The sequence below is a fragment of the Myodes glareolus genome, chromosome 3 (assembly GCF_982192425.1).
Source record: "Myodes glareolus chromosome 3, mMyoGla1.1, whole genome shotgun sequence".
In the NCBI taxonomy this organism is placed as follows: Eukaryota; Metazoa; Chordata; class Mammalia; order Rodentia; family Cricetidae; genus Myodes; species Myodes glareolus.
In genome coordinates this window covers 107,895,457-107,912,304 of record NC_142028.1, presented here as the reverse complement: position 1 = coordinate 107,912,304, position 16,848 = coordinate 107,895,457, and the positions used below count along the sequence as shown (strand labels likewise).

At 43.6% G+C, this 16,848-nt stretch overlaps 1 long non-coding RNA gene across 1 annotated transcript in view; it reads left to right on the top strand.

Annotated features, from left to right (window-relative positions):
• LOC125412312 (uncharacterized) overlaps positions 1-16,848 on the top strand; it is a 46,136-nt gene that overhangs the window by 6,507 nt on the left and 22,781 nt on the right. The gene's annotated exons all lie outside the window — the stretch shown is intronic.

Below are 16,848 nucleotides of genomic sequence, written 5' to 3'. Positions count from 1 at the left end.
AACAGGAGTAAAACATTCACTAAACTATGAGTCGAAAAAACCATATTCAACAGTATCAAGGCCATATATGAAAAGACAATCATTAGAATTGTGACTGAATCTTTTAGGGTACAAGTCCAGACATGGTTATCTCAACAAACTAGTCTGGACCACCCATCCTAAACATGACGATGGAAAAGACACATAAATAATAGTGAAAAACAGAGAAAGGAGGTTTACTCAATGTGGTCATATTAGAAAAGGGAACAAATAAAGAGCTCCCATGACAGCCCCACGACACGTCCATCGTCAGGACACTGGTATGAGGTCTGGGTTTAAGTAGAAGAGCAGAGGTGTCCCCAGCTGGGCAGTCCTGGACACATGTGTTCCACCCACCATCTACTGACCATTGCCTCTGCTCCAACAAGCTGTCAGGAACTTGAGACGTCTGTCAGGGAGGAGAGTCCCTCCTTGGACTGGCACCAGGACTTCAGCATTTTCTTTTCCCCAGATGAGATTCCCAGAGAAAACTCAAGTCGTTGGGATCCAGTGCTTCAATGATCTGATATCTGAAGTGTCTCTTTTAAACTATCTTCTCGTCTGCAGGCAGGGACATTACCAACCTTAATGCCAAAAGACTGAAATGCTTTCTCTTAACGTCAAGAACAAGACAGGATGTTCTCTTTCACCATCTCTGCTCAATATTGTACCAGAAATCCTAGCCAGGGCAATAAAAGAAAACATAAGGGCACACAAATCAGAAAAGAACCATAGATGGCACAGCAGCCATGGAGAAAACCAAAGAAGCCACAAAAAATCTAGACAGCTAATAATCAAATTCAGTAAAATTATAAGATGTAAGATCAACACAGAAAAATTAGGGTTTCGAAAAACTGTAGTGTGTGTGTTCCCTGCATGCATATATGTCTGTATGTTGTGTGTGTGTGTCCAGTGCCTGAGGAGGCTAGAGAGGGTGTTAGACCCTTTGGGACTGGAATTAAGAATTGTGACAAGAAAAAAAAAAGACCCTTGATAAACCGATAAGTATGTTACAACTTTGAGCCAGGCGGTGGTGGCACAGGCCAAGGCAGAGACAAGCAGATCACTGTGAGTTCAAGGCCAGCCTTGTCTATAAAGGACAGCCAGAACTAATCAATGAAACCCTATCTCAAAAAACAAAACAAAACAAAAAAGAAAAGGTTATGAGTTTTGAAATACACCTATGAGAAAAGCTTGTAAAGCAAAAGGAACGGCTGTGGGAGCCAAACCCGAGTCCTCCGCTCTTAACCGCTGAGCTACTCTCTAGCTCAAGAGCGCTGTATGTTCAGAATGACCAATCGGAAAGGAAGTTATGAAAATAATTATATTGTAACAACCGAAAAGGAGAAGCTAGTTATGTAATAAAATTAACAAGAAGGTGGAAGATTTGTACCCTAAAAACTACAAAAAGTTAGTGAAATTAATCTTTAAGGCTCTACATAAATAGAAAGGCAGACTTGTTTTTTATGATTTAGAAGACTCCGCACATTAAGGTTTTAGGTCTCGTGCACAGTAATCTACAGATTCAGCATAATCCCTACAAAAATCTCAATTATTTCTTTTGTAGAATTGGAAAGGCTGACTAAAGTTCATATTCAATCAAAAAGGAACCTGAACAACCAAAACAAATATTTTTTAAAAAGTTGGAGGACTTACATTTTTGGCTTTATATATATATATATTTGAGAGAGAGAGAGAGAGTTATCACTCCCTAGCTAGAGCCTCCAGTTTAAAAGTGGGAAGAGATTTGAATTGATAATTCTCCAAACATGCTATATAAATAGCTAACAAGAATATGGGGGAAAAATAGTCTACATTATTAGTCATTAGAGAACTTAAAGCTACAATAAAGTAGCATTTCACACCCACAAGAACCACTAAGTTTAGCTAAAAGGGAATAAAGCATTGGTAAGGGCACAGGAAAATTGTTGGTAGGAATGCAAAACCATGTAGGCGCTGTGGGAAACAGGTGGGCAGTCCTTCAACAAGCAAAGCGCAGGCTTTCTGTGAGTCGGTAACTTCCTCCTAGGCACAGAACCCAAAGAACTGAAGCCAGGTGCTCAAGCAAACACGAATGTCCTCAGCAGCCCCATTTAAAACCGTGGAACCAACCCAATGTTGAGTTGGATTCAATGGCTGAGTGGATTAAAAATGTAATATGTTCATACAATAGAAAATTATTCATTAACTACAAAACATTAATGCACGCTATAGTATGCATAATCCCTGAAATAGTTACTGAGGGAAAGGCTTTCCAGGTGTGACCTGTTGGGGAGGAGCGTCCACACCCCTTTAAGTAACCCCTCACCTAGGCTCTATAAGGAAGCCCAATATACTCATTGGTTCCCCAAGACGAACTTCGGTGGGATCATGCAGTGGTTTGTAATTGGGACCTTAGGAGATGGGGTAGGCATTGCTCATGTCCCTCCCTGAGAAGGAATTGTAGAAATAGCTGTAGTCCTATATTTCCAGAAAGACAACTGTTTTCTGTTCAGATTCAGTCATACTCATATAGGGGCCTCACGGGGCCTCTGTGCTTTCAAAACACACTTGCTAACAGCTGGAAAGAGAGGGCTTAGTTCATTAGCAGTGTTAGGAGGAGCTGACACTCAGTTCAAGTCACTGTTACGAATGTGTTGATGTCCATGGGTGTTTCCAATTGCCAGGCATCACGCTGGTTCTTTTTCTTTTTATCATTTATTTATTTATTTACTTATTTTCAAAACAAGGTTTCTCTGTGTAGCCCTGGCTGTCCTGGAATTCTCTCTGTAGACCAGACTGGCCTCAAAGTCAGGTATCTGCCTGCCTCTGCCTCCCAAGTGCTGGGATTAAAGGCATGCACCACAACCACTGACCAGCTCATGCTAATACTTAAATACGTATGTTTTGTTTTGATTGTTTGGTTGGCTTTCTGAGCGCAGGCTGGCATGTTGACCCCTAGTGCTGGGATTTTAGACATTTCCAGTCAGTCCTCTCAGAGCTACTTTTAGATCATCCTTGTCACTCTGTGCCAAGTGTTCTGAGCACTGGGGACACAGTGATGAACAAATCGGGGAAAACGCTCAGTCCTCACGAAGTTTACATGCCTCTGTGGGAGAAAGAAATGCCAGGTAAGGTAGCATTCCTGTAACTGAACATTTAGGAGGCTGAGACAGGAGGATCAGAAGTTCAAGGTCAGAATGGGCTGCACAGGGAGACCCTATCAGAAAATAAAACAACAAACCATTACTGATAATATGGTAGACCCAGACAGGAGCCAAGGAAAAGAGAGCAGGCTAAAGGTATTGGCACTGCATTGCCTGTCACACCTAAGGTCCTTGTGAGAGACAGATCTTCCCGCAGCTCCCAACTGCAGACTTAGGACTAGAAGGAAAGGAGATGGAGGGGGGAGCGAGCACCTGAAGTCACCATAAATGGCTCCCCGAAAGGAAGTCCTACAGTGAGTGAGTGGGGGAGGGGTTTAGCTTGAAATCGGGTCCAACACAGGAACTTCACTAGTTCAAAGGAGCCAGAGTCCAGGGTGAGCACGGCAGGTGGAGACTGGAGATAAATCTAGAAAAGGGTAAAGGTAATGAGGGGGTGGAATCTGGCACCAGCCTCTGGTTCATCCCAGCCACGTGAGGCCAACTCCCAGCTGCTTAGCCGAGGTTAAAAGAAGCAAAGTGCTAGAGAGCAGGGCAAAGAGCAGTTACTGTGAGTCCGGCCAAGTCAGCTAGTTAACTTCTGTTTTAATGGCATGCTCTTCCGAGAATGTGAAAAAGTCAAATCAAAGTCCTTAGAGGCTGTCTTCCTACCCACCGCCCGTGGGTTCCTCACACCCTGTTTTCTCTTCCCTCTTTGTTAGGTGGGAAACAGAAAATGAGATAGCATCTCTGAGGCAAACAGTTGACATCGAGAATCAAAAATAACATTGCATATGCCTTTGACCCAATAATACCTCTTTGAAATCTCGCCTCTTAGAGATAAGCAAATACACAAGCAAACATACAAGTAAGAAATACAGGGCGGGGCTGGGTATGGTGACACAGGCCTGCAATCTAAGCTCAAGAGGCAAAGACAGGGAAATCTGTTGTTTTACCTGTTACAGGGGACAAACTTTAAACCCCTAGTGGCCTGGCAGTTGTGGCCATAGCCTGGGAGAAATTCTGTCTCCCCCCCTCCCCAGATAGTGGCTCTGTTGCTGTCACCAAAGGTAGTTTTAACTAAGTCTCTATAGTTCTAATAAAACGCAAGATTCAAAGGGTAGGGTGAAAAGCTACAAGCTTAAAGAATTAGAACAGAAAGCGGCTTTCTCTTTGCCGACTTCCTGGAGGCCACTCCTTCCACACACACACCCCTCCAACTAAAAAAACTCACACTAAGCTCCTCTCTGGCACTTCTGGTCAACCAGTTGCTAGCCCCGCCTCTCTGAGCTCAGGTTAATTTTATTTAATTAATGCGAATGCAGCACATCTTTTTACAGAGTTAACACACGCAGCATGAACAAATGTAACACATCTTTGCCTGGTTAAATAAATAGTCCACAACAGATATCTCTGCAAGTTCCAGGCCAGCCAAGGTACATGGTGAGGCCCTGATCCCTCCTCCGTCCCACCCTTCAGTATGTTTGTGGCAGGGAAGTTTTCCTGCTCCATCTGCTCATCCTAGCAGGTAAAGAAGAGAGAAACAAACAGACATTTGCAGCCATGTGCATGCACTATATAAACAAGACAACACTCAATGATGGGCAACTCAAAGGGTTGGTGAGGACCTTGGTTTAGACAGAAAAGAAAGGTAAAGAAAGAATGATAGTTTATTGATACTGAAGTAATGGAGATCAAAGCCAGGGCCTTACACAGGCTAAGCTGACACATTACAACTGAGTGCATCAACAGCTCCAGAATAAGATTCCTGTTTTTTATTTATTTATTTAAGATTGTATTTATTTTTTATGTATACAGTGTTCTACCTGCATGTCCAACTACACACCAAAAGAGAGCATTACAGATGGTTGTGAGCCAACATGTGGGGGCTGGGAATTGAACTCAGGACCTCTGGAAGAGAAGCCAGTGTTCTTAACCTCTGAGCCATCCCTCTAGCCCCTATTTTTATTTACTTTGAGACAGTGCCTCTCTGTATAGACCAGTGTAATTGAACTTTTTCTGTCCCGCTGCCAGCTCCCAAATAACTACATGGATCCTTCTGATTTATTATGAAAACTTGACCAATATCTTGGGCTTGTTTCTAACTAGTTCTTATAACTTAAACTAACCCATATCTTTTAATCTATATTCTTTCACATGGCTCAATTACCTTTACTTTGTAAAGCCCATGCTGTTTGTTCTGTCCCTGGCATCACCTCAAGACTCCACCCTTCTTCTTCCCAGCATCTGTGTCTGGAAATCCTGCCTAACTATTGGCCATTCAGCTCTTTATTAAATCAAAATGAGTGACACATCTTTGTGGGGGCCAAAGGCCCATATTCCACATTGTCTGGTAGTCAGAGAATCTGAGTGACTTATAAGGCACAATTTGCACCTTCCACGCAGGAGGGGATCGCCTGGCTCTTTTGAAGCAAAGTCACCTCAACTGACGTCAGAATGTGCTAATGTAGTTCTGCTCTTTCTATTGTAAATTATGCGGTCACCTATGGAAGATATAAAAGCTGTTTGAAAAATAAAGGCGGGTGATTTCAGGATTTAAATGATCACTGAAACTCCCTCCCCATACTGTCGTGTGAACTGTGTCTTCATTCCCACACCTTCACGCTGGTATGAGAAATGTTTTATATCGGGGCTGGACCCCGACACATCTTCACACTAAGAGACCACCTGGCCTCCATTTCTCAGAGACATGCCCACATCTGCCTCCCACTGCTGGACTCATCACCATGTGTCACCATGACTGGGCTGTGAGAGATACTCAAAGAAGTGACAAGACAAAGACTGAAAGTCTAGGGAAACCTATGTACTATAAGAGCTAAGTAACACAGTTTGTGCCAGCTCTGGGCTGAGGGTCTGCTTCATCTCCAGCATTTACTCTCTGCCCTTCCTGGGTGGGGGGGGGGGGAGCCTTTATAAGTCTATGTCTTGAGGGAGAGTGAAAACTGTTTCTGATTTGTGCTTGTTTTGAATTTTCTTTAGTTCCAAAGTGGTGTGCTTAGAGTGGCAGCCTGCCATGCCTCAAAAGTTTCCTTACAGTGTTGTTTTTAAAATATTTCAGAATTGTCAGACAAGCAATGATTTAAAAATCTGAGAAAGTGCTCTTTAAGTGGCTAGAGAGATGACTCGGTGGTTAAGCGTGCTTGCTGTTCTTGTCAAGACCTGAGTTCAGATCCCAGCAGCCATGCTGGATGGCTCCAGGTGAGCTAGCGCCCTCTCTGGCCTCCACAGGCACCTGCACTCACCCACATACAGATCTACACAAATACACATAATTTAAAACAAAGTTAAATTTTCTTAAATGCTTTGTTGAAAGAGTTATTATTGTTATTGAGGTCTGCATTGTTAGAGCCTTATTGAGGGCAGCAATCTACCCAAATCACAAACTCTTCGAACACCACATCTGGGAATTCAGGCTTTAAATATTCTTACATGTAGATGACATTGGACGTGGGCACTTGGGTCTCCCCTATGCTTCTTTCAACTAGCATTACTATCTTGCTGGTTCCTGTATTAGTTTTTATTTGAATTTATTTATTCCTTATTTTTATATGTGTGAGTGTGTGCTTGCATGAGTTTACATGAACTATGTACATGCCTAGTGCCCATGGAGGTCAGAAGAGGGTGTCAGATCCTCTGGAACTGGAAGTATAGACAGTGTGAGCCATCATGTGGGTGCTGGGACCCAAACTCAACTCCTCTGTGACAACAGCAAGGGCTCTTAACTGCTGAGCCATCTCTCCACACCCTTCTTTATTAGTTACATTTTAAGCATTCATTTACAGCATGTTTACCCTAGAATCATGTTTTAATTAACTGAATATAATATAATTTCTGAAAACTGTGAATTATAATTTACATGAAGAAATAATATAGTTGCCATTGAATCTTTCTGACTTGGTCACTCTTCTCATCTGTGTGGCAGAATAGCTGACGCACATAGCAACGTAAGGGGAAGAGTGACTTACTGTGGGTCGTGGTTTCAGAGCTATTAGTCCATATTCATGGGCTCCGTTGGTTCTGTTGGTTCTGGGCCCATGGTGAGCCAGAACATCCTGGCAGCAGAGCCAGGTGGAGGAGGAGGCTGTTTACCTCAGGCTAGAGTGGCAGAAAGGAGGGAGGGGAGGGTGGGAATAATCCTCAAGGACACACTCCCTCCCACCCGCTTCTCCACCTGGGCCTCATCCCCCACAAAGTCCCCACAAATATCGCCACTAGCTAAGGACCAGGCATTCAACATGTAAGTCTGTTTAGAACATCTCATGTTCAGACTTCAGCATTTTACATGTATGTAAAACTATGTGCGTGCTTACAGATGTCAAAAGAAGCATTTGAAGTCATTTTTACCAAAATAGTAACAGTAGGTTGCTCCAAACAGTGGTATTTAGAGTGGATTTTACTTTCTTCTTCGTGAATTCCTCTATAGTCTACATTATTTTATAATGGATATCATTTTTAAAATTGAAAAGCGAGAAAAAATAGAGCATTTACCTAACATGTACACAAGGTCCTAGATTGATCTCCAGTGCAAAAAAGAAAATTGCTATGTAAAGTTTATCTTAGCCATTGCATTCCGCTGCTGACGGGGGCTGGAACATGGCCTCCTTGTTCAATTATCTTCAATAGGTTTCTGTCTTTTCCTGCCTAAGCTTGGCTGTACTGAAATTTGCTCTGTAGGCTATGCTGGCCTCAAATTCAGAGATTCCCACAGCCTCTGCCTTCCCAGTGCTGGGATTAGGGCCATGCACCACCACACCCAGCTCTAAGCTTTTCTTTAATTTCTTTTCACAAATAGGAAATTTAGCTGGGTGGGATCGGGCGCTGAGGTCACCATTCCCTACATTCCATTGTCTTAATCTGTTTATCTCCTTGAACAGGGGATTTAGCTCCATTCCACTTTCTGATGCTCTTTTTCTCCTCAAATATGTTTCCTTGCTCACCTTGCTCCCTTTCATTATATATCTTCAATAGAGTTAACACTAGTAACCACAAAACAGAGTCTATACTAGGCCGTTTTGTGATTTTTTTTTCTCTGCCAATGGAATTAATCCAAGACTCTTCACTTTAGCCTCAAGCAGACTCTTCAGACAAAGGCAAGAAACAACCTTTTTTTTTCACCAAAATATCATAAGAATGATCTCTATGCAACATACTAAAATTCTTCTCTGTAACCTCTTGAGTGAGTGCCCCACAGTTCAAATAACTCTTAGCACCTCTGTCTTCCATACTCCGACTAGTATGGCCCATTAAGCAGAGTTTAAGGTATTCTACTGCTTCCATAGCCCCAAGTACCAAAGTCCAAATTCCTTTAAACAAAAACTTGGTCAGGCTTGTCACAGCAATATCTCAGTCCTTGGTACCAGCTTCTATCTTAGTTAGAGTTTTTAAGAGACACCATGACCACAGAAACTCTCTCTCTCTCTCTTTTTTTTTCATTTTTTTCATTTTTTTTTTTATTTTGGACAGGGTTTCTCTGTGGCTTTGGAGCCTGTCCTGGAACTAGCTCTTGTAGACCAGGCTGGCCTCGAACTCACAGAGATCCAACTGCCTCTGCCTCCCAAGTGCTGGGATTAAAGGCATGTGCCACCACCGCCTGGCTGCAACTCTTATTTAAAAAAAAAATTTAATTGGGGTGGCTCACTTAAGTTTCAGATGGTTCAGGCCATCATGATGGGTCGCATGGCAATGTGCAGGCAGGTGTGGTTCCTTTCTTTACTGATGCCCAATGGCGAGCTAAATACTTACAGCGTGTGGGTTTGGGTTTTTGTTTTTTGAAATAGTGTCTCACTATATATCCTCAGCTGTCGTATACCTGCGGTATGTCATCCTTGCCTTGGGCTCCTTCGCTCTCAGCACAGATAAAACAGTGGAGTCACACCTACAAACATCTGGCTGGTCAAACCGTTAGTATGGTAGACAGTAGGCTCTGGTGTGGCTGTAGACGAGGGAGATGGAGATGTTGACCAAAGGATGTAAAATTCCAGTCAGGAACAGGTAAGGGACCTTCCGTCAATGTGTTGGCTGTAGTTAACAGTATACCTACTCCTGAAAAATGCCGAGAATACTTTAAGTGTTCTCATTGTTACCATACAAATAACTATGTAAAGCAACGCATAGGTCAATTAGCTACATTTGGTTTTTTACATGCTTCAAAATGTCACGTACAAGCCGGGCGATAGTAGCACATGCATTTAATCCCAGCATTTGGGAGGCAGAGACAGGCAGATCTCTGAGTTCAAGGCCAGCCTGGGCTACAGAGTGAGCTCTGGGACAGCCAGGGCTAAACCCTGTCTCAAAAAAGAAAAAGTCATGTACACAGCAATGACACTCCCACCTGTTTAAATACAGAAAAGGCTAAGGAGGTGGCTCGGTGGCACATCACTTGTACAGCATTGCCTGAGACCTGGATACAGTCCCCAACACCACACACACTCACAGGGAAAGGACGGAACTGATGGTTCATTGTTCCTGATAGCAGTTGTAGGAAAGTTCTCTCTGTCTCTCCCCCCCCTTGCACACACGCACACAAGCATGCACATGTACACCTTGATTCACTTGCTCTAGCTCTCTCATGCTGCAGGAAGCTAGCTGCCATGTTGCTAGATCACTCAGGCAGCCCACAGAGATGCTAACTAACGCGGTGAAAACGGCTCCCAGCCAGCACCAGTGGAAACTGAAGCTGCCTGCCAAGAGCTACACCAGCGACCCGTCAGGCCTGAAGATGTCAAGAACTGGAGCCAAAAGCGTAACGACAAGCTCATGAGAGAACCATTTCTGAGCCAGACTCATAACTGCAGAAACTTTAAAAAGTCAGAGGGTTTTGTTGGTGTTATTTTAAACCAAAAATAATGGTTCTAGAGGTGCAATGTTCAACTTCAGAGACTAAACAGGAAGAAAATCGAGTTTAAAGAAATTTTATTTTTTGCTTTTCTACCTCATGGAAACAGATGGACAGACTCTTTAGACTCCTCTAGTAAAATACTCGCCCTGAAGCAGACACCCAGAGTTACGCGCTCACCATAAAAAACTTCCAGGTGCTGGAGAATCAAACTAGAGCCTTGCATGTCCTTAGCTAACACCCCACCCATGAGCTGCATGCCCAACCCTGTAGGGACTCCCACATGTATGTGCATGTATGCACCTCAGGCCAGAAGAGAGCATGGAAATTACTAATTTAATAGCAAATTCACTCCAATCCTCTTTTCTATGAATGTCTGACACATGATTTTGTAGCCCACGGCAGTAAGGCCTATGCTAAAATAGTTTATAGATTTAGCTTTTACTTCTTGGCAGATGTGCATGGTTTTATGTGTGTGCATGCTATGGCCTTATGGGTGCCCAAAGAGGCCAGAAAAGTGTGCTGGGTCCCCTAGAGCTGGAGTAAAAGGCAGTTGTGAGCTGCCCACCATGAGTGCAGGGAGCCCAGCTCATCCTTTGGAAGAGCATCAAACACTCCTAACCACTGATACAACCATCTCTCCAGCCCACCCTCTTTGTCAAGCTTCTGCTGTATTATATTATTGAAAGGTCTGTATCTACAATGTCTGATCTCCCTACCCTGTCTACATTGAAAACCCTGAGAAGTTTCTTTTGGGTCTGTCTTCCTGGTTTAGCCAGCCATTCAACCCTCTAATGTAGCCTACTGTGAGCACAACGCCATGCTGGACCTATTGACATAAGAATGAACAAGATATTGGGGGCGGAGGGGCTTGAACATCGGCTCATCAGGTAAGGTACTTGCTGCCAAGGTGAATGACCTGAATTCAATCCCCAGGGACCCAGAGGTGAAACACAGAACTGACTCCACAATTGTTCCCTGATTTCCACGGGTGTACCTGGCACGTACATGCCCTCACACATACACACATATGCAATGATAGTGATATTTTGTTCGTATTTTATAAATAAAACTTGCCTGAAAACTAGAAGGTAAAACTAAGTCACTAGAGGCCAGGCAATGGTGTCACACACCTTTAATCCCAGCACTAGGGAGTCACATGCCTTTAATCCCAACACTAGGGAGTCACATGCCTTTAATCCCAACACTAGGGAGCCACATGCCTTTAATCCCAGCACTAGGGAGCCACATGCCTTTAATCCCAGCACTAGAGGGGAATATAAAGTGGGATGAGGCAGGAACTCGCTCTCTTTCAGTCTGAGGATTTCTTAGAGGTAAGAGCTCTCCAGCGACTTGGCTGCTTTGCTTTTCTAATCTTCAGGTTAAACACTAGTATCTGTCTCTGGGTTTTTATTATTCGTGCTATATACAAAGGCAAGCAAAATGTAATAAAAATGGAACACATGAGACAGAGGTATGCTTTGTATCTTACAATTTAAGAAGTATTCTTTAAGGAAAAGAAAAATTAGGACTAAAACATTGAGAGTGACAAAGAATACTTAGAACATAAGTCACCACAAGTTACCAGAGACTTGGCAGCGTGAAGCCCCTTCCTGGTTTCTCCTCAGGCAGCTGGCAGAGAGGCAATATCATAAATGCACACTTCCCGAGCTGCTCCCCAGCCCCTGCCCCAGGCCATGATTCCTACAATTCTCAGCACCCACCAGAGGCCTGATCAACTGAAGTACCAGTCTATTTAAATGCTATCATTAGCTCTCTGTCGCTATGCCAAGTACCTGTGTGTTGTAGAATGTTAACTGGACAAACGTGTATTAGCATTTGCTTATGTTTCAGAATATTACTTTAGCTGTGTAAAGGTGTGTTACATTTGTTTATGCTGCATGTGTTTAACGATATAAGACCATGTTGAATTTGTTTTACCTTGCTTGCCTAAGGTACCTGATTGGTCTAATAAAAAGCTGGACAGCCCATAGGTAGGCAGGAGAGAGATAAACAGGATGGGTGGGAAGAGAGAATAAATAGGAAGAGAAATCTAGGCATGAGAAAAAGAACATGAGAGAAGAAAGAGAAGAAAGCACAAATGAGGAGAAAGAGGAGGACATGCCTGGGACAAGGATCCAGGCACCCACCAGCCAGCCAGACATGAGAAGCAGTGAACGTGAGATACACAGAAGGAAAGAAAAGTAAAAAGCCCTGAGGCAAAATGTAGATAAAGAGAAATAGATTAATTTAAGTTAAAAGAGCTAATCAGAAACGATGCTAAGCTAGCCTGAGCATTCAAGACTAATAATAAGTCTCCATGTCATGATTTGTAAGCTGATTGGTGGCTTGAAGAAGAGGTCTGGTACACGTGAGAGAAGCAATTTAGGGAAGAGAAATTTATTGTCAGCCCGTTGTCACTGACTCAGTGGTAGAGTGCATGGGCTCCGCTCTCAGTCCCTGGGGCTCAAATGAGGAAAGACTTAAACAGTCACAAACTAGAATAAGTCCTCTTTCTTTGTCAGTGGGGTTTCCCAGTCTACATAAAAACAAGTCCTTACTATGTGCAGCTCCGGAAGAACTAAAACTGTCTGCCTCGTCTTAGCCTTGAGGCAGAAAAGTAAAGCCAGGAAGGGACTGAGGACAAAACACAGTCCAGTTCCCAAGGGCATGTCCGCAGTCACCCGCTCTCTTCACCCAGGTCTCCGCAGCTCAGCTTCCATCACCTCCCAGTAACCCATCAAATTATAAAGCCGCCGTGAGTGAACACATGGGCAAGGTGAGAGACGCTTTCAGTGCACTTTTCAAAGCTGCTTCTGGGTGTTGCTACATCCAGGAATTTCAAATCCAATCTGTAACACTTACTGACAGATTAATGCTAACAGACCAAGGGCACTTGAAAGGCACAGCTTTGATTTAGCTAAGCCAGACTTCTCAGAGCATTAGCAATGAACGCTGGAGTTGGATAAAAGCTGCCATTGTACATAGTGAGAAGCAACAGCTACCAACATCAGCCCATGTTCGTACGCACATCAGTTGAAATGTGTCTGTACATCACTTCCTCTTTCTGTCAAGAGCTGCTTGCTCCTCTTGTTAGGTGGTGCTCTCTGGTTCTGGGAGACACATGACTCGTGAGTTCCCCTTTGCTCAGATAAAACTGCTAAGTTTAATTTGTGTAAAGCTTTTTTGTTTTGTTTTTGGTCTCGGGAATTAACCTAGGAAGTGCAGCAGGCTAAGCACACCCCTAATTCCAAAGGTTATTTGGATTGGTGTTTTTGTCTTATTATGCTAAAGATGAAACCCAGGGTCTTGCTGCATGCTAGTTAAGCATTCCACCACTGGGCTACATCGCCTGCCCTAAAGATTTAACATTAACAAGGTAAAACAAGAAAAAGGAAGTTAGGGTTTTTATCCAGATGATAGCTCTGAACCCTCAGGATCCTCCCAACCCTGGCTCTGAAGCAGTCACGCAACTGTCGTCTCCCTCCTCGTGACACGTTTTCTCTAATGTTTTACATTCACCTTTTCCAACACCTTTAATCTTTTCATCTTAATATCCTGCTTTCCTCTTATGAAAATGCTCTCTCTTGACTTTTTCTCATTTTAACCCTCTTTCATATATGTCCAAATAATTTCTTGCTTCCATTTTGTTTTCTCTTGTCAGTGCGAGTGATAAAATCCACGCTAGGCAAGTACTCCACCACTAAACTACATCCCCAGCTCTTTAATGCCTATTTTTAAAGGCAATGAAGGACCAGACTCATCCATCAGATTCTGGATCACCAGACTCATCCATCCCACAGACGGCCAAAGGCAAACCCCGCTAGACTTGCCGTAACCTGGAGGCATGACCACTCACTCACAAAGAGAAAGTTGTTGTCTCTGAAGACTTCATTGCCATGGAGACAGAGAAGTTATGCTGCACTCTGTCCTGGGCTCATTCCTCTTGCTCTTCCTCCCCGCCAAACCTTCTCCAACCCTGCCCCCATACAAGTTGCCTTGAGCCTTTTCTCATTCTGTGTCATTTTCTCCCTGGCTAATTTTGTCCACCACCCTGGCACACAGTCATCTTTGCATAGACTTCTCAAGGAGACAGCTCCAACCAGCGACACGCCCTACCTGCTAACCTGTGGTCCCATCTTCCAGACATTCATCATGTCTGCATTTAGCTTGGCGCTCACACTTCTCCCCGTCTAAGGAAACTTGGAGTCATGTCACGCCCACATTTGATCACTGACTGAACCCCGTGATCTCACCTGTAACACCTCTGTTCTCCATCTGTCCAGGGACTTTCTAGTACCACCGCATAGTGCTTTGTTTAGGTTGTTTGCAAGGGGCTGGAGGCTGTTGGGTTTAGTTTGGTTTGGTTTTGAAACATGGTCTCACTGTGTAGCCCTGGCTGACCTGAAACTCTCTTTGTAGGTCAGACTGACCTCAAACTCATAGAAATCACCCTGCCTCTGCCTTTTGAGTGCTAGTATTAGATGCTACTGACACCACATCTGGCCAGCACATCATTTCAAAATTCACTGGAATTTTACCTGGCTTACTGACTCCAGGTCAATGTTTCACAAGGGATACTTCTCATTAAGGTACAATATAGCAGAAAGTAGCTAGGTTCTAATGTAAATCCAAACAGAGCCTCAGCTCCCCTTCCTCGTGAATCCTAGCAAATCATTTAAGATGACTAAATTTAATTGCTTCCTGCAGACAATAGGGGTAATCACGACATAATAGATGTGGTAAAAAGTAAGTCAAGTGATCTATTTGGAATGTCTGCCCATAATATTGCTGGGCAGGGCTCTCTTAACTTCTTCTGGTGAAACATGGCTCATGATTTCCCCTTTACACAATGGTATATATAAGTGCTTAGTGCATTTATCTGCTATCATAGCTCTTACCAGAATTATGTTCTAAAACTATAAGCTTAAGTCAGACATGGTAACACAGACCTGAATCTTAGCTGTTGGGAGGCTAGTGTAGGACAGTTGCTTAAGACTAAGGCTTGAGACTAGCCAAAGCAAAGTAACAAGACTCTGTCCCCAAAATAAAATATAAAATGCAAAACACATATAGGGCAGGAAGACTGTTCTGTGAGGAAGGACAACAAGCCTCAGGAACTGAGTTCAGTCCGCAGGCTCTGCATAGTAGGACAGAGTGGTCTACCACAAGTTGTCCTCTGATCTCCATGAGCCCAAAATTAGATATACAATCAATCAATCAATCAATCAATTAAAAGTAAGCATAAAAATGTTTGCCCCTATGCTACATTGGGGTATGCTGTCTTCTTATACTTCAGGCTTATGGAAGACTTTATTTCCTAGCCCACTTCCATTAAAGAGAGACGCTGATGAGTTCATTTCTCCCTCTTGACAATCAAGAAGATCGTGTGTTCCATAAGGTATTTCTACAAGACAGTGGAGGCCTTGGGTCCCTCTGAGTGGTCCTTGAGCAGAGCCCCACACCAAGTGTCAATAGGCAGGTGTAAACAACTCAGATTCTAAAGTTGTTTTTAAATCCTTTCCTGCTTGTCAAGCCTGATGATGTGCTGTGTGGCAGTTAGAATGAAAATGGCCCCCATATGCTCATTGGGAGTGGCACTATGAGGAGGTGTGTCCTTGTTGAGGGAAGTATGTCACTGGGGGATGGGCTTTGAGGTTTGAGAAGCTCAAACCAGGCCCAGTGTTTCTCTCTCTTCCTGTTGCCTGCAGATCCAGAGGTAGAACTCTCAGCTTCCTCTCCAGCATTATGTCTGCCTACATGCCATCATGCATCCCACCATGAAAATAATAGACTAAGTCTCTGAACTATAAGCCAGCCCCAATTAAATGGTTTCCTTTATAGGCGTTACTGTGGTCATTGTGTCTCTTCACAGCAATAGAACTCTAACCAAGACATGTTGTAACATATGTAAAACCAAAAACAGACCAGCAGATCAAAATTCCAAGTTGTTTGTGAATGAAGGGATGTCTGTAATTTTGATTTGATTTTTTGGTACTATTACCTCAGTCTGTATTCGCTTGCTAGTGATAAATACGCCAATGAGGCTAGCTTAAACAGGAGGGAAAATTGATTGACCTCCATAGATTAAAAGTTTGAAGGAAGAACAAGCCTTGGGCATGCTAGATGTAACAGTGTACGCTGAATCTGAGGGGGTCATCATTGCAATGGTTGGTGTTGACAACCTGACAGGCTCTAGAACTGTGTGGGCTATGGTTCTGGAAGGGCCTCCGGATATGCCTTTGGAGACATCTCGATCCTTCTGGCTGATGTGGAAAGACCCATCTTCCTGCATGGTAGAACTGTTCCTTAAGCAAGGGATTCTAGGCTGCACAAGGTGGAGAATCTGAGCTGAGCGGTCGCGTTCCTGCCTCCTTTGAGCTGAGCGGTCGCGTTCCTGCACCGCTTGCTCTCTTCGGCTGCAGCCACAGCGTGACCAGCTGGTTCAAGCTCTTGCCTTGGCTTCCCTGCTATGATGGACTACGTTTTGATAGTCGAGCTAGAATAAGCCTTTTAACCCTTACATTGCTTTGGGGGGGGGCTATTTTATTGCAGCAATAGAGAAAGAAACTAAGGCATTCATATTATCAAGTGTGAGGGAAATCTAAAAGGAAACAGATATAATGGTGATATGTCTGATTCCCTTCTCTCATTGGAGAGAGTATGTGTTTGTTTGTGTGTGTGTGTGTGTGTGTGTGAGAGAGAGAGAGAGAGAGAGAGAGAGAGAGAGAGAGAATACACATACGTGCATGCACACACAAGAGCGCAAGTCTCTTTTGGCTTTGTTTACCCGTTTGCCTCATTTATCAAGCCCTGGAGACCTGCTTTGCTCTAGGATGGGGTAAAAGTCCC